General features: G+C 45.2%; 1 protein-coding gene across 1 annotated transcript in view; it reads left to right on the top strand.

Moving 5' to 3' along the window:
- LOC126295251 (sodium/potassium/calcium exchanger 3) overlaps nt 1-25,343 on the top strand; it is a 564,758-nt gene that overhangs the window by 16,037 nt on the left and 523,378 nt on the right. The gene's annotated exons all lie outside the window — the stretch shown is intronic.

The following is a 25,343-nucleotide window of genomic DNA, read 5'->3' as shown; positions in this document are numbered from 1 at the left end:
AAACAACAGTCGCAGCTACGTATATCAACAGGGCCTAAACGACAAAGTTGCCACACTGTCTCCGTAAACTGCACAAAATACTACACTGGCTGCACCAACAGAACTCCTTCACCTCTCTCAAGCCTTAAACACCAATTTCGGTGCCTCTATACAACAAGCAGTGGATCGGTACTATATCCGACCTAGACCTACTGCATGGGGGCTTAATTAAAAAGAAAGGACTAATATTAATGAATAAATGCAATAATTGCAATAATTTAGTAGCTCTGTGACCGGTTGGCCCTGACTAGTATTAGCACGTAATCTGACTGCATAAAATAAAAATAAAGAATGACAAGGAATTTCCATTAACACAATTGATTAATTAAGTCCCCTGCAACTATAAAAGCTACGAAACAACAAAGCGCAAGTCTAACTGTTCTGTGTGTGCTAGTGTCATTCAACGTACATGTATCTAGTTCGGTTCATTCTCAATACGACAAAATATTTTAAACACCATGTACAATGAACTAACTGAAAAACCAGAAATAGGTCGGATTAGCGAAGTACATCTACATCTACATACATACTCCGCAATTCACCATACGGTGCGTGGCGGAGGGAACCTCGTACCTCAACTAGCATCGTCTCTCCCTGTTCCACTCCCAAACAGAACGAGGGAAAAATGACCGCCTACAGGCCTCTGTACGAGCCCTAATCTCTCTTATCTTTGTCTTCTTTCCGCGAAATGTAAGTTGGTGGCAGTAAAATTGTACTGCAGTCAGCCTCAAATGCTGGTTCTCTAAATTTCCTCAGTAGCGATTCACGAAAAGAACGCCTCCTTTCCTCTAGAGACTCCCACCCGAGTTCCTGAAGCATTTCCGTAACACTCGCCTGATGATCAAACCCACCAATAACAAATCTAGCAGCCCGCCTCTGAATTGCTTCTGTGTCCTCCCTCAATCCGACCTGATAGGGATCCCATACGCTCGAGCAGTACTCGAGAATAGGTCGTATTAGCATTTTATAAGCGGTCTCCTTTACAGATGAACCACATCTTCCCAAAATTCTACCAATGAACCGAAGACGACCATCCGCCTTCCCCACAACTGCCATTACACGCTTGTCCCACTTCATATCGCTCTGCAGTGTTACGCCCAATTATTTAATCGACGTGACTGTGTCAAGCGCTACACTACTAATGGACTATTCAAACATTACGGGATTCTTTTTCCTATTCATCTGCATTAATTTACATTTATCTATGTTTAGAGTCAGCTGCCATTCTTTACACCAATCACAAATCCTGTCCAAGTCACCTTGTATCCTCCTACAGTCACTCAACGACGACACCTTCCCGTACACCACAGCATCATCAGCAAACAGCCGCACATTGCTATCCACCCTATGCAAAAGATCATTTACGTAGATAGAAAACAACAGCGGACCTACCACACTTCCCTGGGGCACTCCAGATGATACCCTCGCCTCCGATGAACACTCACCATCGAGGACAACGAACTGGGTTCTATTACTTAAGTCACTACCACACCATGCGCAGGCTCTCTCTAGAATTATGACAAACGTGACTGGATAAGTGAGGACATCTGATGGATGGTGTTGCACTAACTTCGCCCCCTCGCCCCCCTCCCCCCCCCCCCTCTGTGGTGCTTCTCTCACTCTCGATGAGCTTGCCAGCGATCATGGCATCCACCTGTGGACAGGTCCAGTTCGTCAGCTGTTTTGGAGAGGCACGGTGGTGTTGTTACTGACTCCATGCTGTGGGCAGCAGCGACCGGTTATGGCTTCGGGCCACAGAACTCTTGACGGCACAACGGTGCATCGCAGACACCTTGCACCCTCGTGTCTTAGGCCTCACCCGACACTATTGTCGTATCATTTTTAGCAGGGCAATGCTTGTCCACAACTTCATGTGTATTTATGAATTGTCTACAGGACGTTGAGGTACTTTCGTGGTTTTGCGGAATCGCCAGATATGTCTGTCTGACCAGCTCATACATGGACAGTGTCCTAGTGTCAGAATATAGGATACTAGCTGTATCTGGCCACATTTTGCTGCGGCTCGGTCTGCTCAAATGGAAAAGAAAGGACTGCGGAAGCACACATTTCTAATCTGTATGGTAGTTGGACATATGAGGTGTGACAGTAAAGTAATGAGACTGATTTTCTTTGCAAGATGTGGCAGCGCTCCAGTCTCGCATAGGAACAATATCTTTGACCTTGATCTAAGTTGCTTCTAGTCCAAGCGGCACATCGATGCAACTGCTCAGTCTTGAGTTGTGCTGTAATAAGTTGAGACGTGTTTGTGTCTCTCGTGACGGAAATGGAAATGCATAATACTGCACAATGGTATGCCATTTCTTTTGGAGGTAAATTGGGTGAAAACGCAACGACAACTTCCAGAAAGCTTCACAAGGCTTTTGGAGACGAGGTTATGTCAAGAGCTAAGGTTTTTCGTTGGCATAAAATGTTTAGTGAAGGCGGAACGAATGTTGAAGATGGAGACCGCAGTGGACGACGATCAACCTCACAGACGAGTGTCAACTTGGCCAGGGTGCGTTAATTCGTACCATCTGATCGAAGATTATCCGCGAAAACGACTGCACAACAACTAAACATCAATCGAGAAACGGCTCGTCTAATAATAACTGAATATCTTGATACGAGAAAGATTTGTGCAAAAATCTTCCCCAAAAAATCTCACACAACAGCGAGAAGCAGAAATTTTTAACCTCAAAACAAATTTCAGTGCTACCACAGCCACCTTATTCAGCAGATATCGCTCCGCGACTTTTTTCTATTTACCAGAGTCAAAACGGCGGTCAAGGGACACCATTTTCAAACAACACAAGATGTCAAAAAAGCTGTGACGAGTGTCTTGGAGGATATTACAGAAGATGAGTTCCAGAAATGTTACTGTCAATGGCACAAGCGCTGGAAAAAGTGTGTGCAATCAGAGGGGAACTACTTTGAAGGAAATAACACTAAACTTGATTAAAACAGTAAGCAACATTCTTTTTCACATTACTTCATTGTCGCACCCCGTATCTCCTAATATCCTTATCGCCCATGTCTTTATCTATCTCCTCCATCCCCATCTCCCCCTCCATCATCTCCTTCTCCCCTCCTGTCCACCCATCTTCGCTTCTCTCTCTCTCTCTCTCTCTCTCTCTCTGTCTATCCCTCTCTCCTCCAGCCCTCTGAGTCCATCACTTTCATCTTCTTTCTCTGTCTGCCTTCCCTCCCCCACTCTCTCACTCTCTCACTCTCTCCATCTCCTCCTGCTCCATCTCTTTGTCCATCTCCTCTATTCCGCTTTCTATGTCTATTTCCTCCCATCTGATTGTCCTTCCCCTGCTCCCAAATCTGTCTGACCTTCAGCTTTGTTTATTCTTACTGGAAATTTAGGTTCTGTAGTAATATCCCAACCATAATGCAGTAACCCATAAATACAACTTTCCTCTTCTGAATAATAGATTTCAGCTATCAGTTGTCATTTTGAAATTTTATCGGTGCATCTAATGCACATTGGTCGAGCTTCATTCACAGTTCATTTGAGTATTCAATGAACTGTGAATGAAGCCAGAGCAACACGCATTACGTGCATTGATCAAAAATGATAGTGCACTGAGAATGGCTAGTTTCTAGCTGAAATCCAGATCTGCCAATAAATTTCAAAAGGACGACTTGTAAGTAGGATGTTTAGGTTTTTTTATTGGTAACGCTGCCGCCACGTAGCGCTCTGTATAAAAATCACTGGCTGTGCCGTGTGCAGTCTGTGGCTGGTTTGCATTGTTGTCTGCCATTGTAGTGTTGGGCAGCGGCAGCTGGATGTTAACAGCGCGTAGCGTTGCGCAGTTGGAGGTGAGCCGCCAGCAGTGGTGGACGTGGGGAGAGAGATGGCGGAGTTTTGAAATTTGTAAGAATTGGTGTCATGAACTGATATATATATATATTATGACTATTAAGGTAAATACATTGTTTGTTCTCTATTAAAATCTTTCATTTGCTAACTGTGCCTCAGTAGTTAGTGACTTCCGTAGTTTGAATCTTTTAGTTAGCTGGCGGTAGTGGCGCTCGCTGTATTGCAGTAGTTCGAGTAACGAAGATTTTTGTGAGGTAAGTGATTTGTGTAACGCATAGGTTAATGTTAGTCAGGGCCATTCTTTCGTAGGGATTTTAGGAAGTCAGATTCCGTTGCACTAAAAATATTGTGTGTCAGTTTAAGCACATTTGTGTATAATTGTTCAAAGAGGACGTTTCACATAGACCAGTCTTGTATAATTTTTCTAAGGGGACGTTTCATATGGCGACCCTGCCAGGATACCTCACTGGAATCTTCTGATTTTTTCCTTACATATTTACATGTATTGAGATATACATATATTAAAGCCATTATCTTAGAACGGAACTTAGAGTCAAAAAAGCAGTTTGTCAAGAACTTTTCGAGGTTAACAATTTTGAACAGACCAACATTTACATTTTTATAACGTTTTCCCTTTTGTTTCATATATATTACATGTATAGGGTGTTTGGCGAGGAAAGATCAATATTTCAAACAGTGATAGTGTAAGTAATGTTATATGATCATACGTCGCATATGCTTCGTTAGGGAGGTGTGGGTATACAGAGGAACTTTAATTCTGCAAAACTGATGTCCACAAGGTGAACGTATACGCACTACAACTGGACCGAAACGTGACTTTCTTGCAAACAATGCACTGCTACATGCCATGTTTTCGCTATGCCACCTACCACGAATTACGGTCATGTGACGTACGTAGTACAATCACCCGTTGTTTGCGCAGTTCTGCTGTGTAAGCCGCATTGTGTAGTGAAACTTCGTGGAAGATTGAAACTGTGTACCGGACCGAGACTCGAACTCCAGACTTTTGCCTTTCGCGGGCAAGTGCTCTACCAAATGAGATACGCAATCACGCCTCACGCCTCGTCCTCACAGCTTTACTTCTGTCAGTACCTCTTCTCCGCGAAAGGCAAAGGTCCCGAGTTCGAGTCTCTGTCCGGCACACAGTTTTAATGTGTCAGGAAGTTTCATATCAGCGCACACTCCGCTGCAGAATGAAAATCTCATTTCGTATTCGTGTAGTGTGCCGGCGACGGATCGGTTAGCTGTATAGTGTACGGTGTTACCTGTGTTCGCACAAGCGCTGCTAACAATGCCACACGTCTACAGTAATGAGGAATACGCAGATATGGTGTAAGTTTTTGGCTTCTGCCGCGGTAGTGCAACCACTGCAAGAGAAGAATACCACAGGCGCTTATCGATTCGACGATTACCTGATCGCTGGGTGTTTACCAAAGTGTTTATCACTTTGCGTGCAACAACAGGCTCTCTTCCAAGTAGACGTTTTTCGTCCGAGCGTGCACGTCAACAAACTTTGCAAGAACAGAAAGAGATTATCGCAAGTGTTGAGCATACGAAGAATGTCCCTGTGTATGCATGTCCCAAAGACACCTGAATGTGAAACGTTGTTGTTGTTGGTGGTGTTGTTGTTGTGGTCTTCAGTCCTGAGACTGGTTTGATGCAGCTCTCCATGCTACTCTACCCTGTGCAAGCTCCTTCATCTCCCAGTACCTACTGCAGCCTATGCATCCTTCTGAATCTCCTTAGTGTATTCCTCTCTTGGTCTCCGTCTACGATTTTTACCCTCTACACTGCCCTCCAATAGTAAATTAATTCGTGATCCCTCAATGCCTCAGAACATGTCCTACCAACCGGTCCCTTCTTCTGGTCAAGTTGTGCCACAAACTCCTCTTTTCCCCAATCCTATTCGATACTTCGTCATTAGTTATGTGAAGTACCCATCTAAATTTCAGCATTCTTCTGTAGCAGCACATTTCGAAAGCTTATATTCTCTTCTTGTTCGAACTGTTTATCGTCCATGTTTCACTTCCATACATGGATACGCTCCAAACAAATACTTCCAGAAACGACTTCCTGACACTTAAATCTATATTCGATGTTAACAAATTTCTCTTCTTCAGAGACGCTTTCCTTGCCATTGCCAGTCTACATTTTATATCCTTTCTACTTCGACCATCATAAGTTATTTTGCTCCCCAAATAGCAAAACTCCTTTACTACTGTAAGTGTCTCATTTCCTAATCTAATTCCCTCAGCATCACCCGAATTAATTCGACTACATTCCATCATCCTCGTTTTGATTTTGTTAATATTCATTTTGTATCTTCCTTTCAAGGCACTGTCCATTCCGTTCAACTGCTCTTCCAAGTCGTTTGTTGTCTCTGACAGAATTACGATGTCATCGGCGAACCTCAAAGTTTTTATTTCTTCTCCATGGATTTTAATACCTACTCCGGACTTTTCTTTTGTTTTCTTTACTGCTTGCTCAATATACAGATTGAATAATATCGGGGATAGGCTATAACCCTGTCTCACTCCCTTCCTAACCACTGCTTCCCTTTCATACCTCTCGACCTTTATAACTGCCATCTGCTTTCTGTTCAAATTGTAAATAGCCTTTCGCTCCCTGTATTTTACCCATGCCACTTTCAGAATTAGAAAGAGAGTATTCCAGTCAACATTGTCAAAAGATTTCTCTAGTTCTACAAAAATGCTAGAAATGTAGGTTTGCCTTTCCTTAATCTTTCTTCTAAGATAAGTCGTTAGGTCATTATTGCCTCAGGTGTTCTAACATTTCTACGCAATCTAAAATGATCTTCCCCGAGGTCGGCTTCTATCAGTTTTTCCATTCGTCTGTAAAGAATTCGTGTTAGTATTTTGCAGCTGTGACTTATTAAACTGATAGTTTGGTAATTTTCACATCTGTCAACACCTGCTTTCTTTGGGATTGGAATTATTATATTCTTCTTGAAGTTTGGGGGTATTTCGCCTGTCTCATACATCTTGCTCACCAGATGGTAGAGTTTTGTCAGGACTGGCTCTCCCAAGGTTGTCAGTAGTTCTCAAAAATGGTTCAAATTGCTCTGAGCACTCAACTGCTGTGGTCATTAGTCCCCTAGAACTTAAAACTACTTAAACCTAAGGACGTGACACACATGCATGCCCGAGGTAGGATTCGAACCTGCGACAGTAGCAGTCGCACGGTCCCAGACTACTCGCCTAGAAACGCGAGACCACCGCGGCCGGCTCAGTAGTTCTAATGGAATATTGTGTACTCACGGGGCGTTGTTTCGACTCAGGTGTTTCAGTGCTCTGTCAAACTCTTCATGCAGTATCGTATCTCCCACTTCATCTCCATCTACATCCTCTTCCATTTCCATAGTATTGTCCTCAAGAACTTCGCCCTTGCATAGATCCTCTATATACTCCTTCCACCTTTCTTTGCTTAGAACTGGGTTTCCATCTGAGCTATTGATATTCATACAAGTGGCTCTGTTTTGTACAGAGGTCTCTCTAATTTTCCTGTACGCAGTATCTGTTACCCCTAGATAGATAAGCCTCTACATCATTACATTTGTCCTCTAGCCATCCCTGCTTATCCATTTTGCTCTTCCTGTCGATCTCATTTTTGAGACGTTTGTATTCCTTTTTGCCTACTTCATTTAGTGCATTTTTATATTTTCTCCTTTTATCAATGAAGTTCAATACCTCTCTGTTACTCCTCGATCCTCTGCTATCTTCAGTATTTCGTCTCTCAAAGCTACCCATTCTTCTTCTACTGTATTTCTTTCCCGCATTCTTGTCAATCGTTCCCTAATGGTCTCCCTGAAGCTCTCTACAAGCTCTGGTTCTTTCAGTTTATCCAGGTCCTATCTCCTCAATTTCCGACTTTTTTTGCAGTGTCTTCAGTTTTAATCTACAGGTCATAACCAATAGATTGTGGTCAGAGTCCACACTTGCCCCTGGAAATGTCTTACAATTTAAAACCCGGTTCCTAAATCTCTGTCTTACCACTATATAAACTATCTGTTACCTTGTAGTATCTCCAGGCTTCTTTGATGTATACAACCTTCGTTCATGATTCTGGAACCAAGTTTTAGCTATGATTAAGTTATGCTCTGCACAAAATCTACCAGTTAGCTTCCTCTTTCATTTGTTAGCCCCTATCCATATTCAACTACTATGTTTCCTTCTCTGTTTTTCCTACTCTCGAATTCCTGTCACCCATGACTATTAAATTTTCGTCTTCCTTCACTACCTGAATAATTTCTTTTATCCCATCATACATTTCTTCAATTTCTTCATCATCTGCAGAGCTAGTTGGCATAAAAACTTGTACTACTGTAGCAGGCGTGGGTTTCGTGTCTATCTCGGCCACAATAATGCGTTCACTATGCTGTTTGTAGTAGCTTACCCGCATTCCTATTTTCCTATTCATTATTAAACCTACTCCTGCATTACCCCTATTTGATTTTGTGTTTATAACGCTGTAGTCACCTGACCAAAAGTCTTGTTCCTCCTGCCACCGAACTTCACTAATTCCCACTAGATCTAACTTTAACCTATCCATTTCCCTTTTTAAATTTTCTAACCTACCTGCCCGATTAAGGGATCTGACATTCCACGCTCCGATCCGCAGAACGCCAGTTTTCTTTCTCCTGATAACGACATCCTCCTGAGTAGTCCCCGCCCGGAGATCCGAATGGGGGACTATTTTACCTCCGGAATATTTTACCCAAGAGGACGCCATCATCATTTAATCATACAGTAAAGCTGCATGTCCTCGGGAAAAATTACGGCTGTATTTTCCCCTTGCTTTCAGCCGTTCGCAGTACCAGCACAGCAAGGCCGTTTTGGTTAATGTTGCAAGGCCAGATCAGTCAATCATCCAGACTGTTGCCCCTGCAACTACTGAAAAGGCTGCTGCCCCTCTTCAGGAACCACACGTTTGTCTGGCCTCTCAACAGATACCCCTCCGAATTACGGGCGGTAATATCAACACTGCAAAAGTAGAAATTCCAGCCACCCATGACTATTAAATTTTCGTCACTCTTCACTATCTGAATAATTTCTTTTATCTCATCATACATTTCTTCAATTTCTTCATCATCTGCAGAGCTAGTTGGCATATAAACTTGTACTACGGTAGTAGGTGTGGGCTTCGTATCTATCTTGGCCACAATAATGCGTTCACTATGCTGTTTGTAGTAGCTTACCCGCATTCCTATTTTCCTTTTCATTATGAAACCTACTCCACCATTGTCGTGGTACCCCCCTTAAAATCAGCAGGTAGTACGTTTTCAAGATACCATGCGCGCCAGGGAAGACGTCGAGAATGGAAGGATGCAGGTGGTCCGCAAGCGATTTTCAGATGTCCACAGGTGTCGCGGTGGATTCGAGTAGAACATGGGTGTCTTGGGAGCTTACACAAATATCCGTCGTGCCATTAGGGTAATGTCCGGCCGACACGCGAGGCGCAGCGCGGCCGAATCCCAGCGGCGTCCTTAAAGAGGACCCCCGGGCTGCAGACGTCACGCTGGCGACAGCGGCGACTGGGCCCACGCCTCATTTGTTTGGCTGTCAGCGCGGCCAGTGGGCCGTCTGCCCCACGCACGTCACGCACTGTGCGTGCACGCCGCTGCCGTTACACGCATCTCGCCGTGCTCATTCCCACATTCCCACATTCCCACCGGCCACGCGAAAGGTGACCAGAGAGAGAGAAGAAAGGTCAGAGAAATCGCAGAGCAGAGGTTAACAACCGGCGCCCAACACCTCGACCCAGACACGCATTTGGGACAACTCCGATTCCAAGTAGTCTCCCACCCCCACCACCCACCCCTCATCCCTCCCCCGGCCACGCCCCCCCCCCCCCCCGTTCATCCAGATACGGCCGCTACGGTCGCAGGTTCGAATCCTGCCTCAGGCATGGATGTGTGTGATGCCGTTACCTTAGATACGTTTATGTACAGTACTGGCCATTAAAATTGCTACACCAAGAAACAATACAGGTATTCATTGGACAAATACATTATACTAGAACTGACATGTCATTACATTTTCACGCAATTTGGTTGCATAGACCCTGAGAAATCAATATCCAGAACAACCACCTCTGGCCTTGATACACCTGGGCATTGAGTCAAACAGAGCTCGGATGGCGTGTACAGGTACAGCTGCCCGTGCAGCTTCAACACGATAGCACAGTTCATCTAGAGTAGTGACTGGTGTATTGTGACGAGCCAGTTGCTCGGCCACCATTGACCAGACGTTTACAATTGGTGAGAGATCTGGAGAATGTGCTGGCCAGGGCAGCAGTCGAACATTTTCTGTATCCAGAAAGGGCCATACAGCACTTGCAGCATGCGGTCGTGCATTATCCTGCTGAAGTGTAGGGTTTCGCAGGGATAGAATGAAGGGTGGAGCCACGGGTCGTAACACATCTGGAATGTAACGTCCACTGTTCAAAGTGCTTTCAAAGCGAACAAGAGGTGACCGAGACGTATAACCAATGGCACCCGATACCATCACGCCGGGTGATAGGCCAGTATGGCGATGACGAATACACGCTTCCAATGTGCGCTCACCGCCATGTCGCCAAACACGGATGCGACCATCATGATGCTGTAAACAGAACCTGGATTCATACGAAATAATGACGTTTTGCCATTCGTGCACCCAGGTTCGTCGTCGAGTACACCATCGCAGGCGCTCCTGTCTGTGATGCAGCGTCAAGGGTAACCGCAGCCACGGTCTCCGAGCTGATAGTCCGTGCTGCTGCAAACGTCGTCGAACTGTTCGTGCAGATGGTTGTTGTCTTGCAAACGTCCCCATCTGTTGGCTCAGGGATCGAGACGTGGCTGCACGATCCGTTACAGCCGTGCGGATAAGATGCCTGTCATCTCGACTGCTAGTGATACGAGGCCGTTTGGATCCAGCACGGCGTTCCGTATTACCTTCCTGAGCCCACGGATTCCATATTCTCCTAACAGTCATTGGATCTCAACCAACACGAGCAGCAATGTCGCGATACGATAAACCGCAATCGTGATGGGGTACAATCTAACCTTTATCAGAGTCGGAAACTTCACGGTACGCATTTCTCTTCCTTACACGAGGCATCACAACAATGTTTCACCAGGCAACGCCGGTCAACTGCTGTTTCTATATGAGAAATCGATTTGAAACTTTGCTCATGTCAGCACGTTGTAGATCTCGCCACCGGCGCCAACCTTGTGTGAATGCTCTGAAAAGGTAATCATTTGCATATCGCAGCATCTTCTTCCTGTCGGTTAAATTTCGCGTCTGTAGCACATCTTCGTGGTGTAGCAATTTTAATGGCCAGTAGTGTAGTATTTAGTTCTAGAAGACTGATGACCTCAGAAGTTAAGTCGCGTAGTGCTCAGAGGCGTCTGAACCATTCGAAGAAAGCAAATAGATATCGAGCGTTCAACTCACACCAAAGACGACCAACAAAGAGGAGAGTATTGCTAATGAAACTGGTTCATCGACGTCTGCGTGTACATGGATACTCTGCAAATCGCACTGAAGTGCCTGGCAGACGGTTCACCGCACCACCTTGACGATAATTCTCAATTATTCCAATCTCGCATAGCCCGCGGAAAAAAACGAACGACTGTATCTTTCCTCGCGTTGTTTAAACTCGAGCACCGCTCTCTCTCGCTGCACTGTGTCACAGTCTCATCGTGGCGACTGCTGTGAAGTTGCGACCGGCCGCCGAAATGTGGTCAAATGGTTCAAATGGCTCTGACCACTATGGGACTTAACTTCTGCGGTGATCGGTCCCCTAGAACTTAGAACTACTGAAACCGAACTAACCTAAGGACATCACACACATCCATGCCCGAGGCAGGATTCGAACCTGCGACCGCAGCGGCCGCGAGGTTCCAGACCGTAGCGCCTAGAACCGCTCGGCCACTCCGGCCGGCCCCGAAATGAGTAACTAACTTCAAAAATTAATCAATCAGGTCTGGGCGACAAGAGTGTGGTGACAGTCGCAGTAGGTACAGCTGATGACGTCAGCGCCTGGAGAAAGCCAGTGGGTGGCGAGGGGGTCGACTGCGTGTTCTCCAGGCGCTGCTTGCGGAGAAACCGGCGCCGCCGGTGCAGCCGCCTCCAGACGCCTTCCAGAGCGGCCGGGCCCCTTTAAGTGACGGCCTCGCCATTCTCCACGATCGCCGCTCGTGAATGGCCGGTACAGCCGGGGCCAAGACGAACGCAGCCTCATCCTGTCGGCCGCTGAACACGCAGCCACAGGCTGTCTCGAAGGAATGCTGGACATTCTCCACGCCGGACTTTTGCCAGACTTGCCCCTTCGCCAGGTAGCGAACCCTCAGGTAAGGGACGCCCTTCCTCGTACGTCTTCTGTCCGCTTTCAGACCGCCGTCTCGACAGCTTACTCGATACAACCAATACGTAAGGGACCTTCTTCTTCGACATCTTGGCCAAATACAGTGCTTCTGTTCCGTAATCGAAATACCGAGTGATCAAAAAGTCAGTATAAATTTGAAAACGTAAATAAATCACGGAATAATGTAGATAGAGAGGTAAAAATTGACACATATGCTCGGAATGACATGGGGTTCTATTAGAACCCTCCCTCCCCCCCCCCAAAAAAACAAAGTTCAGAAAATGTCCGACAGATGGCGCTGGACAGCAAAACGTCAGTGACGGGTGAGAGGTACGCCGATATGTTACAGAATCGCATCGTCCCCAGCCTGGCTGCTAAACACCTGCTGGAACGTACGATGTTTATGCAGGATGGCGCTCCACCCCGTATTGCTAGACGCCTGAACGATCTCTTGCGCGCGTCGTTTGGTGATGATCGTGTGCTCAGCCGCTACTTTCGTCACGCTTGGCCTCCCAGGTCCCCACACCTCAGTCCGTGCCATTATTGACTTTGGGGTTACCTGAAGTCGCAAGTGTATCGTGATCGACCGACATCTCTAGGGATGCTGGAAGACAACATCCGACGCCAATGCCTCACCATAACTCCGGACATGCTTTACAGTGCTGTTCACAACATTATTCCTCGACTACAGCTACTGTTGAGGAATGATGGTGGACATATTGAGCATTTCCTGTAAAGAACATCATCTTTGCTTCGTCTTACTTTGTTATGCTAATTATTGCTATTCTAATCAGATGGAGCGCCATCTGTCGGACATTCTTTGAAGGTTTGTATTTTTTGGTTCTAATAAAACCCCATGTCATTCCAAGCATGTGTGTCAATTTGTACCTCTCTATCTACATTATTCCGTGATTTATTCAGTTTTCAAATTTATACTGACCGTTTGATCACCCGGTACTTATAACTTTTTGGAAACGGAAGGAATACCGTAGGTTGTCAGTATGTAACTAGTTCTGCCAAGTATAAATATAGATCCCTCTGTCTGTTCGGTAGCTTCCCTTCACGCTTATTGTTCGCGATACAGGGTGTTACAAAAAGGTACGGCCAAACTTTCAGGAAACATTCCTCACACACAATGAAACAAAATATGTTATGTGGACATGTGTCCGGAAACGCTTACTTTCCATGTTAGAGCTCATTTTATTACTTCTCTTCAAAACACATTAATCATGGAATGGAAACACACAGCAACAGAACGTATCAGCGTGACTTCACTTTGTGGCACGAAATGTTCAAAATGTCCTCCGTTAGCGAGGATAAGTGCATCCACCCTCCGTCGCACGGAATCCCTGATGCACTGATGCAGCCCTGGAGAATGGCGTATTGTATCACAGCCGTCCACAATACGAGCACGAAGAGTCTCTACATTTGGTACCGGGGTTGCGTAGACGAGAGCTTTCAAATGGCCCCAATAAATGAAAGTCGAGAGGGTTGAGGTCAGGAGAGCGTGGAGGCCACGGAATTGCTCCGCCTCTACCAAACCATCGGTCACCGAATCTGTTGTTGAGAAGCTTTCGACAGAAATGTGCAGGAGCTCCATCGTGCACGAACCACATGTTGTGTCGTACTTGTAAAGTCACATGTTCTAGCAGCACTGTCTCCACATCTTACTCGATACAACCAGTATGTAAGGGACTTCTTCTTCGACAGCTTGGCCAAATACAGAGCTTCTTCCCCGAAATCGAAATATTTATAACTTTTGGATAAACGAAAGCAATACCGACGGTTATGTTGGTATGTAGTTAGTTCTGCCAAGTATAAATGAGTAGCTTGGATGCAAAACTGTCCATGTCCACTTTTAAAAAAAAATTGCGTTGGCAAGTTTGGATTGTAGGGCATGACATTTTACACACGCTTGAAATGCTGTTTATGCTCAAAGCTCTCCATGTCCTGTGGAAAACAGCTCACTAAAAGTGTGGTTGGATTCAAAACTGTCCATGTCCATCAGTAAGTTGGGTGCAAAACTGGCCTTGTCCCTTTTGACAAATCGCATTGGAGTCATGTGACTGTAATGCAAGATGGCTACCATAAGCATGTAAGCACTGTACTGGTGTGGTATCTTACAGCTGTTTAAAGTTATACACCTTCTCAGAATGCTATAAAAGTCCAAGGGGAGCCTAATTATAGTTCTGAAACCAACCTGCCAGTGTCCGTATGCAAACGTGGGAAACACTCGGGACACACAAACTCGAGCTGTATTACGGACACGGTCGTTGCTATTAATGAAAAGAAACTGGAGGATGTTTCAAAACTCACTGTGGTGAGTCGTGGAGGGAACGCGAATCCTCGTCGTGGTACACGACAGTACTAGGTTCCAGCGCGTCAGCGGCATCAGTTGAATCAGTGGCTAGCAGGAGAAGATGAAGACGTTGTTCCAGATATGATGTATTGACTGGGTTGCAGTTTGTCAGCTGTTACACCATGTACCTTCAGAAATATTAAAAGAAATTAAAACTGAATACACAGTTTTATGTTCACCCCATATCCTCTCCCCATGTACAACTAGTTAGGTTGAAAAGTGTCCATGTCCATTTCAGTTGCATGCAAAAAAGTGGCCATCTGCAAAGTCAGACGCAAAACTGTCCAAGTCCATTTTTATTTTGCTCACATCTTACATGCCGTGAGTTCCTGATTTTTTTTTTTCAATAGCCCAAATGGTTTTGTACTAATCCATGCTTATCTATGCAACATACAGTTTAGGGCAGTGTGTATTTACCCAGTGAAAACAGTTTTTCCACTTTTTCTCAATACCGATTATGGAGGACATGGACGGTTTTGCATCTAGGCGACTCAAATATAGATCCCTCTCTCTTTACGATAGCTTCCGTTCACGCTTACTGTTTGCGATAGAAACAGTCCATCGCCATGGAAGAAACAAGGAAGGGACGATGTAAAGAGAATGCGAATGTACGCTAATCATTTTGATCACTGCATTTGTGTCTACTTTAATGATTACAATTGCATGCCCAAAAGACAACAAGGAAAGAAGAAATGGGTACGTGAATGTTTGAAAAGAAGAACGACACACTGCATATTAATTTACTGTCTGAAATGCGATATCCCTTCCGGCGAAACATTAGTTAATGAAGTGTAGCGGGTCAATGTTCAAAATATGACTGAAAAATACGTTCACTAAATAGAGATAAGAACATCTATGATTGACGTGTCATCTAAAGTCGACGTACAATTTTAAAATGTTAGAAATAAGGAAATGAAGTAATGCAGACTGCTATGTTTGTAACGTACCTTGTTGTTGAACATTGTTTAGCTCTGGTATTTACAGGATCACAGAGAAAGCATCCTAGGTTTTGGAGGGAAAAGCCGTAATTGTAATGATCTGCTCTACAACAGAAACAAGAAACACAACTTAAGGAAAAACAATGCAATGTGCGTTCCAGCCCACAAGCGACATTGAAGCAGATAGTTGCTGTGACTTAGTATGGGCAGAGGCTATATTCGACAACCGGAGTAAATTTATAACTGGCTCCTTTTACCGACCCCCGGTCTCTGACGAAACAGTTGCTGAACAGTTCAAAGAAAACTTGAGTCTCATCACAAATAGGTATCCTACTCGTAAAATTATAGTTGGCAGTGACTTCAATTTACCTTCCATATGTTGACAAAAATACATTTTCAGACCCTATTTTAGATAGAAAACAACTACTGTCAGAAGTAAAGCTGTGAGTACCGGACGTGAGTCGTGCTTCGGTAGCTCAGTTGGTAGAGCACTTGCCCGCGAAAGGCAAAGGTCCCGAGTTCGAGTCTCGGTCGGGCACACAGTTTTAATCTGCCAGGAAGTTTCATATCAGCGCACACTCCGCTGCAGAGTGAAAATCTCATTCTGGAAACTTCCGTAATTGTTCTAAATGTTTTTTTTTTAAATTATTTTGAACGATAAGTTAACGAGTTCATTCAAATTGTAAATGGTTACGAAGACACACTTGACCTCTTAGCCACAAATAATTCTGAACATCAAGACGGATACGGGGATTAGTGAACACACAGTCGTAGCGAGGCTCAATTCTGTAACAAACAAATTCACCAAAACTAAACGCGAAATATATCTGTTTATAAAAGCAGCTAAATTTCGGTTGACGCCTTTCTAAAAGACAGTCTCCAATCCTTCCAAACTACTCAAGTGAACACCATATGTGGCTTAAGTTCAAACAAATAGTATCAACAGCAGTCGAGAGACTCATACCAAATAAATTAATAAGACACGGAACTGATCCCCCATGATACACAGAACACGACAGAAAGCTGCTGCAGGAGCACCGAAAAAGGCACATATAATTTAGACGAACGCAAAATCTCCAAGATTGGTGAAGCTTTAACCGAGGATCATAATTTGGTGCGGATTTCAATGTGAGATGCATTTAATAGTTTCCACAACGAATCTCTCTCTAGAAATGTGGCGGAATATCCAAAGAGATTCGTGTCCTATGTTAAGTAAACCAGCGGAAAGGCTCAGTAAGTGATGAGAGGAGGAGGGGGAGACAAGGGACCCAACTCTTTGGAGCAGGTAAAGTCGTGGCAAATGTCCGGCGTGGCAAATGTCCGCCGTGGCAAATGTCCGCCGTGGCAAATGTCCGGACACCGTCATAGAGGCGAGCAGTCCCTCCCACGGCACACATCGTGGCGATCCGATGGCAGGGTGTGGGTATGGCGAATGCCCGGTGAACGTCATCTGCCAGCGTGTGTAGTGCCGACAGTAAAATTCGGAGGCAGTGATGTTATGGTGTGGTCATGTTTTTCATGGAGGGTTCTTGCACTCCTTGTTGTTTGGCATGGCACAATCACAGCACAGGCCTACACTGTTGTTTTAAGCACCTTCTTGCTTCCCACTGTTGAAGTGCAATTCGGGGATGGCGACTGCATCTTTCAACATTATCGGACACCTGTTCATAATGCACGGCCTGTGGCTTAGTAGTTACACGACAATAACATCCTCTGTAACGGACTGGCCTGCACAGAGTCCTGACCTGAATCCTACAGAACGCCTTTGGGATGTTTTGGAATGCCGACTTCGTGCCAGGCCTCACCGACCGACATCGTCACCTCTCCTCAGTGCAGCACTCCGTGAAGAATGGGCTGCCATTCCCCAATAAACCTTCCAGCACCTGACTGAACGTATGCCTGCGAGAGTGGAAGCTGTCATCGAGGCTAAGGGTGAGCCAACACCTCATTGAATTCCAGAATTACCGGTGGTGGGCGCCACGAACTTGTAAGTTATTTTCAGCAAGGTGCTCGGATACTTTTGATCACATAGTGTATCTGCCAAAAACCATGCGTCGAAGAAGAGGTGATGCAGGTAAGGCTGCGTTATAGTAAGTTTTATTCCGTGTCATCCCTTCACTGGCGGATGTTTTTTGGCGGTTAATTTAAAAACATAATATCATGATGCTCTATCCGGCCGAAGCATGTAGTTCTTCAGTTAATGAAGAACACTGTGCAATCTATGACTGTTTTTTAAATAGTAAAGAATTTTTACCCTGCAGCGGAATGTCTGCTGATATGGAACTCCCTGGCAGATGAAAACCGTGTGTCGGACCGGGACTCGAACACAGGACGTTTGCTTTATTTTTTTTTAGTTTTTCACGTCTAGTTCCATAGGACCAAATTCAGGAGCAAGTATCCGAGGTCATGGGACGTGTCAGTATATGAAAATACAACATAAAAGTAATAACAGATAAATATAAAATGTTTATGAACCCGAAAAGAGACAAGCAATAAGTACATGTAAATGCAACCAACAATATAACACAGGAATCAGCTTTATTTTTCAGGGAACTCATCGACAGAATAGAAGCAATGACCCATGACGAAACTCTCCTGTTTCGATTTGAAAGCGTGTGGGTTACTGCTTAGAGTTTTTGAATTCTAGTGGCAGCTTATTGAAAATGGATGCAGCAGTATACTGCACACTTTGCTGCACAAGAGTCACAGAAGTGCACTCCATATGCAGACTGAATTTCTGCCTAGTATGAACTGAGTGAAAGCTGCTAAGTAAGGTCTCCTATTTTTTTATAAGTACATAGGCCTGTTTATTTCTACAATGGTTTACGTCAGTTTACAGCTTGAACATTTAGCTATCTTTCGACATAATCACTAGTTCTGACGATGCATTTTTGTAGACGCTGTGGCAGTCTTTGTATGCCCATGTACACTCCTGGAAATGGAAAAAAGAACACATTGACACCGGTGTGTCAGACCCACCATACTTGCTCCGGGCACTGCGAGAGGGCTGTACAAGCAATGATCACACGCACGGCACAGCGGAAACAGCAGGAACCGCGGTGTTGGCTGTCGAATGGCGCTAGCTGCCCAGCATTTGTGCACCGCCGCCGTCAGTGTCAGCCAGTTTGCCGTGGCATACGGAGCTCCATCGCAGTCTTTAACACTGGTAGCATGCCGCGACAGCGTGGACGTGAACCGTATGTGCAGTTGACGGACTTTGAGCGAGGGCGTATAGTGGGCATGCGGGAGGCCGGGTGGACGTACCGCCGAATTGCTCAACACGTGGGGCGTGAGGTCTCCACAGTACATCGATGTTGTCGCCAGTGGTCGGCGGAAGGTGCACGTGCCCGTCGACCTGGGACCGGACCGGACCGCACCGACGCACGGATGCACGCCAAGACCGTAGGATCCTACGCAGTGCCGTAGGGGACCGCACCGCCACTTCCCAGCAAATTAGGGACACTGTTGCTCCTGGGGTATCGGCGAGGACCATTCGAAACCGTCTCCATGAAGCTGGGCTACGGTCCCGCACACCGTTAGGCCGTCTTCCGCTCACGCCCCAACATCGTGCAGCCCGCCTCCAGTGGTGTCGCGACAGGCGTGAATGGAGGGACGAATGGAGACGTGTCGTCTTCAGCGATGAGAGTCGCTTCTGCCTTGGTGCCAATGATGGTCGTATGCGTGTTTGGCGCCGTGCAGGTGAGCGCCACAATCAGGACTGCATACGACCGAGGCACACAGGGCCAACACTCGGCATCATGGTGTGGGGAGCGATCTCCTACACTGGCCGTACACCTCTGGTGATCGTCGAGGGGACACTGAATAGTGCACGGTACATCCAAACCGTCATCGAACCCATCGTTTTACCATTCCTAGACCGGCAAGGGAACTTGCTGTTCCAACAGGACAATGCACGTCCGCATGTATCCCGTGCCACCCAACGTGCTCTAGAAGGTGTAAGTCAACTACCCTGGCCAGTAAGATCTCCGGATCTGTCCCCCATTGAGCATGTTTGGGACTGGATGAAGCGTCGTCTCACGCGGTCTGCACGTCCAGCACGAACGCTGGTCCAACTGAGGCGCCAGGTGGAAATGGCGTGGCAAGCCGTTCCACAAGACTACATCCAGCATCTCTACGATCGTCTCCATGGGAGAATAGCAGCCTGCATTGCTGCGAAAGGTGGATATACACTGTACTAGTGCCGACATTGTGCATGCTCTGTTGCCTGTGTCTATGTGCCTGTGGTTCTGTCAGTGTGATCATGTGATGTATCTGACCCCAGGAATGTGTGAATAAAGTTTCCCCTTCCTGGGACAATGAATTCACGGTGTTCTTATTTCAATTTCCAGGAGTGTATACCAGCTCGCTGCCATGCTGTTCAAAAAGTTATGAACCTCTCCTTTCACTTCGTCGTCGGAGCTGAATCGCTGGGACCACAACTGACGCTGACAGGTAGTGTGAGACTCTGAAAAAACTCAAACCGGCAATCAGAACCGGAGAACAGGAATGTTGAGCAAGGGCACACACATTCTCCGTGACAACGCTCGCCCACACATCAGCTCGACAAACCGTTGCTCTCCTGCAACAGGTTCAGTGGAACGTAACCACCCACCAACCCTGTATTCCTGACTTGTCCCCCAGTGACTATCAGCTGTTCCCTAGGTTAAAAGAACATTCGACCGGAAAGCGATTCAGCTCCGACGACGACGACGACGTGAAGCAAGAGGTTCATAACTTTCTGAAGAGCATGGCGGCGCTCTGGTATGACATGGGCATACATAAACTGCCACAGCGTCTACAAAAATATCATCGACAGAAATGGTGATTGTGTCGAAAAATAGCTAAATGTTCAAGATGTAAGCTGATGTAAACGATTGTAGAAATAAACAGGTCTATGTACTTATAAAAAAATTGGAGACCTTACCTCGTATACACATCGACCTGGCCTAACAGTTTTACTTACACCAGTACCCGGTTTCCTACATTCCAAACTACACAGAATCTCTCCTCTGAAACTTGCAGGGCTCCTAGAACAACGGATCTTGACATGGCTTAACCACGTCCTGGAGCAGTATGTAAAGCTCTGGAGACTGGTCTTTGGTTGTGCTTGGGTAGCTCAGTCATCAAAGCTCTAGCCCAGGAAAGGCAGAAATGTTCGAGTCGAAGTTTGGCAAACAGCCTTAAGGCCGGTTCCCACGGGCCCCCGAGTTATCTCACGTCACATTAGGGTGTATTCACATCAGTTCGCTTAGCCCAGCACCAAACTGTGAATGTGATAATTTGAATTACCATCCATCATACAATAAGTCTGAGTATAGTACCACAATTGAGGAACTAACAACGATAAAGTTTATTTATGGTCAAAGAAAATTTCATAACATAAGTTTCTCGGTCAGTTTCGTGTGGTAAAGGGCTGAGAAGTGAAACAAGACTTCAAAAAAATTGACATTTGTTTGGTAGCGAAAATTATTACACGCAGACTCATCGAATAGTATTTACACGGGAATAAATAGGACCTTTTTGCTTCATCAGTTTGTTTTTGTTAATTTGTTGTTATATGTTTGCAATTTTCAAGCTGCTAGGTTAGTTTCGTTATTGCTGCCGTGCTGTTAATCATGGCTGCTCCGCTGTCTATTTGCACCAAAGAGAAGCAACGTCCAGTGAGCCGTTTTTTTGGTCGGGAGGCGTATCAGGGGCCGAAATGCATCGAAGACTTTCGGTGCAGTACGGGAGCAGTGTTTTGCCACAACGGAGTGTGTCTGTCAGACTTTTGATGCTATTAGGTAAGTGACCAAAGACTTTTGTGGCAGCATAATTTACTCCCTTCTGAGCCAAAGTTAGATTTAACCGTGAGTAGTGTAGATCATCCTTTCTCCTAGTGTTGTAGCCATGTACATTGCTATTACTTTTGAATTCGTTCGGATAGTTAATAACAAATTTCATAAGTGAATATATATATATTGTGAGGCTGCAGTGAAGATCTCTAGCTCTTTAAATAAGCGTCAGCAGGATGATCTTGGATGAGCTCCAACAATTACTCTGACTACACGCATTTGTGCAGTGAACACTCTTTTACTCAGTGATGAGTTACCCCAGAATATGATGTAATACGAAAGCAGAGAATGAAAATAGGTGTGGTAAGATTATTTACTGAGATGTATATCTCCAAAATTTGCAATGACCCTAATAGCATAAGCAGCTGAACTCAAACGTTTCAGCAGATCCTCAGTGTGTTTTTTTCCAGTTCAACCCCTCATCAATGCATACACCTGGAAATTTTGAATATTCTACCTTAGCTACCGATTTCTGATCGAAGTCTATATTTACCGACTCGTGGCGATAACATATTAGACCTTCTGGTGACAAACACACCCGAACTATTTGAATCAGTTAATGCAGAACAGGGAATCAGCGATCATAAAGCGGTTACTGCATCGATGATTTCAGCCGTAAATAGAAATATTAAAAAAGGTAGGAAGATTTTTCTGTTTAGCAAAAGTGACAAAAAGCAGATTTCAGAGTACTTGGTGCTTCAACACAAAAGTTTTGTCTCAAGTACAGACAGTGTTGAGGATCAGTGGACAAAGTTCAAAACCATGGTACAATATGCGTTAGATGAGTATGTGCCAAGCAGGATCGTAAGAGATGGGAAAGAGCCACCGTGGTACAACAACCGAGTTAGAAAACTGCTGCGGAAGCAAAGGGAACTTCACAGCAAACATAAACATAGCCAAAGCCTTGCAGACAAACAAAAATTACGCGAAGCGAAATGCAGTGTGAGGAGGGCTATGCGAGAGGCTTTCAATGAATTCGAAAGTAAAGTTCTATGTACTGACTTGGCAGAAAATCCTAAGAAATTTTGGTCCTATGTCAAAGCGGTAGGTGGATCAAAACAAAATGTCCAGACACTCTGTGACCAAATTGGTACTGAAACAGAGGATGACAGACTAAAGGCCGAATTACTAAATGTCTTCTTCCAAAGCTGTTTCACAGAGGAAGACTGCACTGTGCTTCCTTCTCTAGATTGTCGCACAGTTGACAAAATGGTAGATATCGAAGTAGACGACAGAGGGATAGAGAAACAATTAAAATCGCTCAAAAGAGGAAAGGCCGCTGGTCCTGATGGAATACCAGTTCGATTTTACACAGAGTACGCAAAGGAACTTGCCCCCTTCTTGCAGCGGTGTACCGTAGGTCTCTAGAAGAGCGAAGCGTTCCAAAGGATTGGAAAAGGGCACAGGTCATCCCCGTTTTCAAGAAGGGACGTCGAACAGATGTGCAGAACTATAGACCTATATCTCTAACGTCGATCAGTTGTAGAATTTTGGAACACGTATTATGTTCGAGTATAATGTCTTTTCTGGAGACTAGAAATCTACTCTGTAGGAATCAGCATGGGTTTCGAAAAAGACGGTCGTGTGAAACCCAGCTCGCGCTATTCGTCCACGAGACTCAGAGGGCCTTAGACACGGGTTTACAGGTAGATGCCGTGTTTCTTGACTTCCGCAAGGCGTTCGATACAGTTCCCCACAGTCGTTTAATGAACAAAGTAAGAGAATACGGACTATCAGATCAATTGTGTGATTGGATCGAGGAGTTCCTAGATAACAGAACGCAGCATGTCATTCTCAATGGAGAGAAGTCTCCCGAAGTAAGAGTGATTTCAGGTGTGCCGCAGGGGAGTGTCGTAGGACCGTTGCTATTCACAATATACATAAATGACCTGGTGGATGACATCGGAAGTTCACTGAGGGTTTTTGCAGATGATGCTGTGGTGTATCGAGAGGTTGTAACAATGGAAAATTGTACTGAAAAGCAGGAGGATCTGCAGCGAATTGACGCATGGTGCACGGAATGGCAATTGAATCTCAATGTAGACAAGTGTAATGTGATGCGAATACATAGGAAGATAGGTCCCTTATCATTTAGCTACAAAATAGCAGGTCAGCAACTGGAAGCAGTTAATTTCATAAATTATCTGGGAGTACTCATTAGGAGTGATTTAAAATGGAATGATCATATAAAGTTGATCGTCGGTAAAGCAGATGCCAGACTGAGATTCATTGGAAGAATCCTAAGGAAATGCAATCCGACAACAAAGGAAGTAGGTTAAAGTACGCTTGTTCGCCCAATGCTTGAATACTGCTCAGCAGTGTGGGATCCGCACCAGGTAGGGTTGATAAAAGAGATAGAGAATATCCAACGGAGAGCAGCGCGCTTCGTTACAGGATCGTGTAGTAATTGCGAAAGCGTTACGAAGATGATAGATAAACTCAGTGGAAGACTTTGCAGGAGAGACGCTCAGTAGCTCGGTACTGGCTTTTGTTAAGGTTTCGAGAACATACCTTCACCGAAGAGTGAAGCAGTATATTGCTCCCTCCTACGTATATCTCGCGAAGAGACCATGAGGATAAAATCAGAGAGATTAGAGCCCACACAGAAGCATACCGACAATTCTTCTTTCCACGTACAATACGAGACTGGAATAGAAGGGAGAACCGATAGAGGTACTCAGGGTACCCTCCGCCACACACAGTCAGGTGGCTTGCGGAGTATGGGTGTAGATGTAGATGTACTAATGGGGCCATTCCATTTACTGTGTGGAACTGTATATACTGTGTTTTGTCAAAGTTTAATGAGAGCCCATTTGCAGAGAACCACTTAATGATTTTCTGTAAATTATCGTTTACAATATCAGCAGTTAATTCCTGTCTGTCGGGTGTGATAGCTATACTTGTAGCATAGGAAAAAGTACCAGCTTTGCATCTTCGTGAATATAGAATGGCAAGTCATTAATATGTATTAAGAACAGCAGAGAACCCAAGACCAAACCTTGTGGCACCACATTCTTGATTGTTCCCCAGTTTGAGAAATCACCAGTTTTTTGCATATTATGTGAACTGTTTATTTCAACTTTCTGCAGACTTCCAGTTAGGTACGATTTAAACCATTTGAGCGCTGTCCCATTCGTAACATAGTACTTGAGCTTATCTAGAAGTATTCCATGATTTATACAATCAAAAGCCTGTTGACAGGCTGCATTAGCCTGCTCGATCACCAGACCTGTCTCCAATGGAGCACTTATGGGACATTACCAGACAACTCCAGCGTCTTTCAGAAGCTGCATTAACCGTCCCTCTATCGGCCGACCAAGTCAACAGGCATGAAACTCCATCCCACAAACTGACGTCCGGCACCTGTGCAATGCAAGCACATTTGCATGCTTGCATTCAACATCCTGCCAGCTACACCGGATATTAACGTGCCAGCATTTCACATTTGGAATGGCTTTTCTCGTGGTTAGATTAACGTGTGATCTGGCAATGTTATTCACTTATATGTGATATCCGAACAAATGTACTGCTCAATTTTCATTACACTACATTAGTTTTTTATATGTTGCCATTTTTTCCGCCGGTGCATCTTGGTGTGTTTGACAGCAGTCTACTGTAGTAGAGTTTAAGTCGAAAACTCCGCACATGGAATACCCTCTCCTTGAGCCAGACAATGCCAGACCATGCACGAGTGCTGGGGCACCTGCAATAACCCGACGATTTGGGTCCATGTCAACAACCAACCTCCATACAGTCTCGACTTGGCTCCACCCTGTTTCCATCTGTTTCCAACACGTGAATAAGACCTTCCAGGACTTTCCTTTGATAGTGATGATGCGGTCCAAGCAGGGGTGATGTTGCTCCCTCAACAGAGTCAAACATTCTATAGTGGCGGTCTCTCGGGAGAAATGCCTTCGTCAGCAGAGTGAGTACCGTCAGAAGTGAAGATGCCCAGGCGT

The sequence above is a fragment of the Schistocerca gregaria genome, chromosome 11 (genome assembly GCF_023897955.1).
Source record: "Schistocerca gregaria isolate iqSchGreg1 chromosome 11, iqSchGreg1.2, whole genome shotgun sequence".
Taxonomy (NCBI): domain Eukaryota; kingdom Metazoa; phylum Arthropoda; class Insecta; order Orthoptera; family Acrididae; genus Schistocerca; species Schistocerca gregaria.
This window is presented reverse-complemented; position numbering and strand designations above follow the sequence as displayed.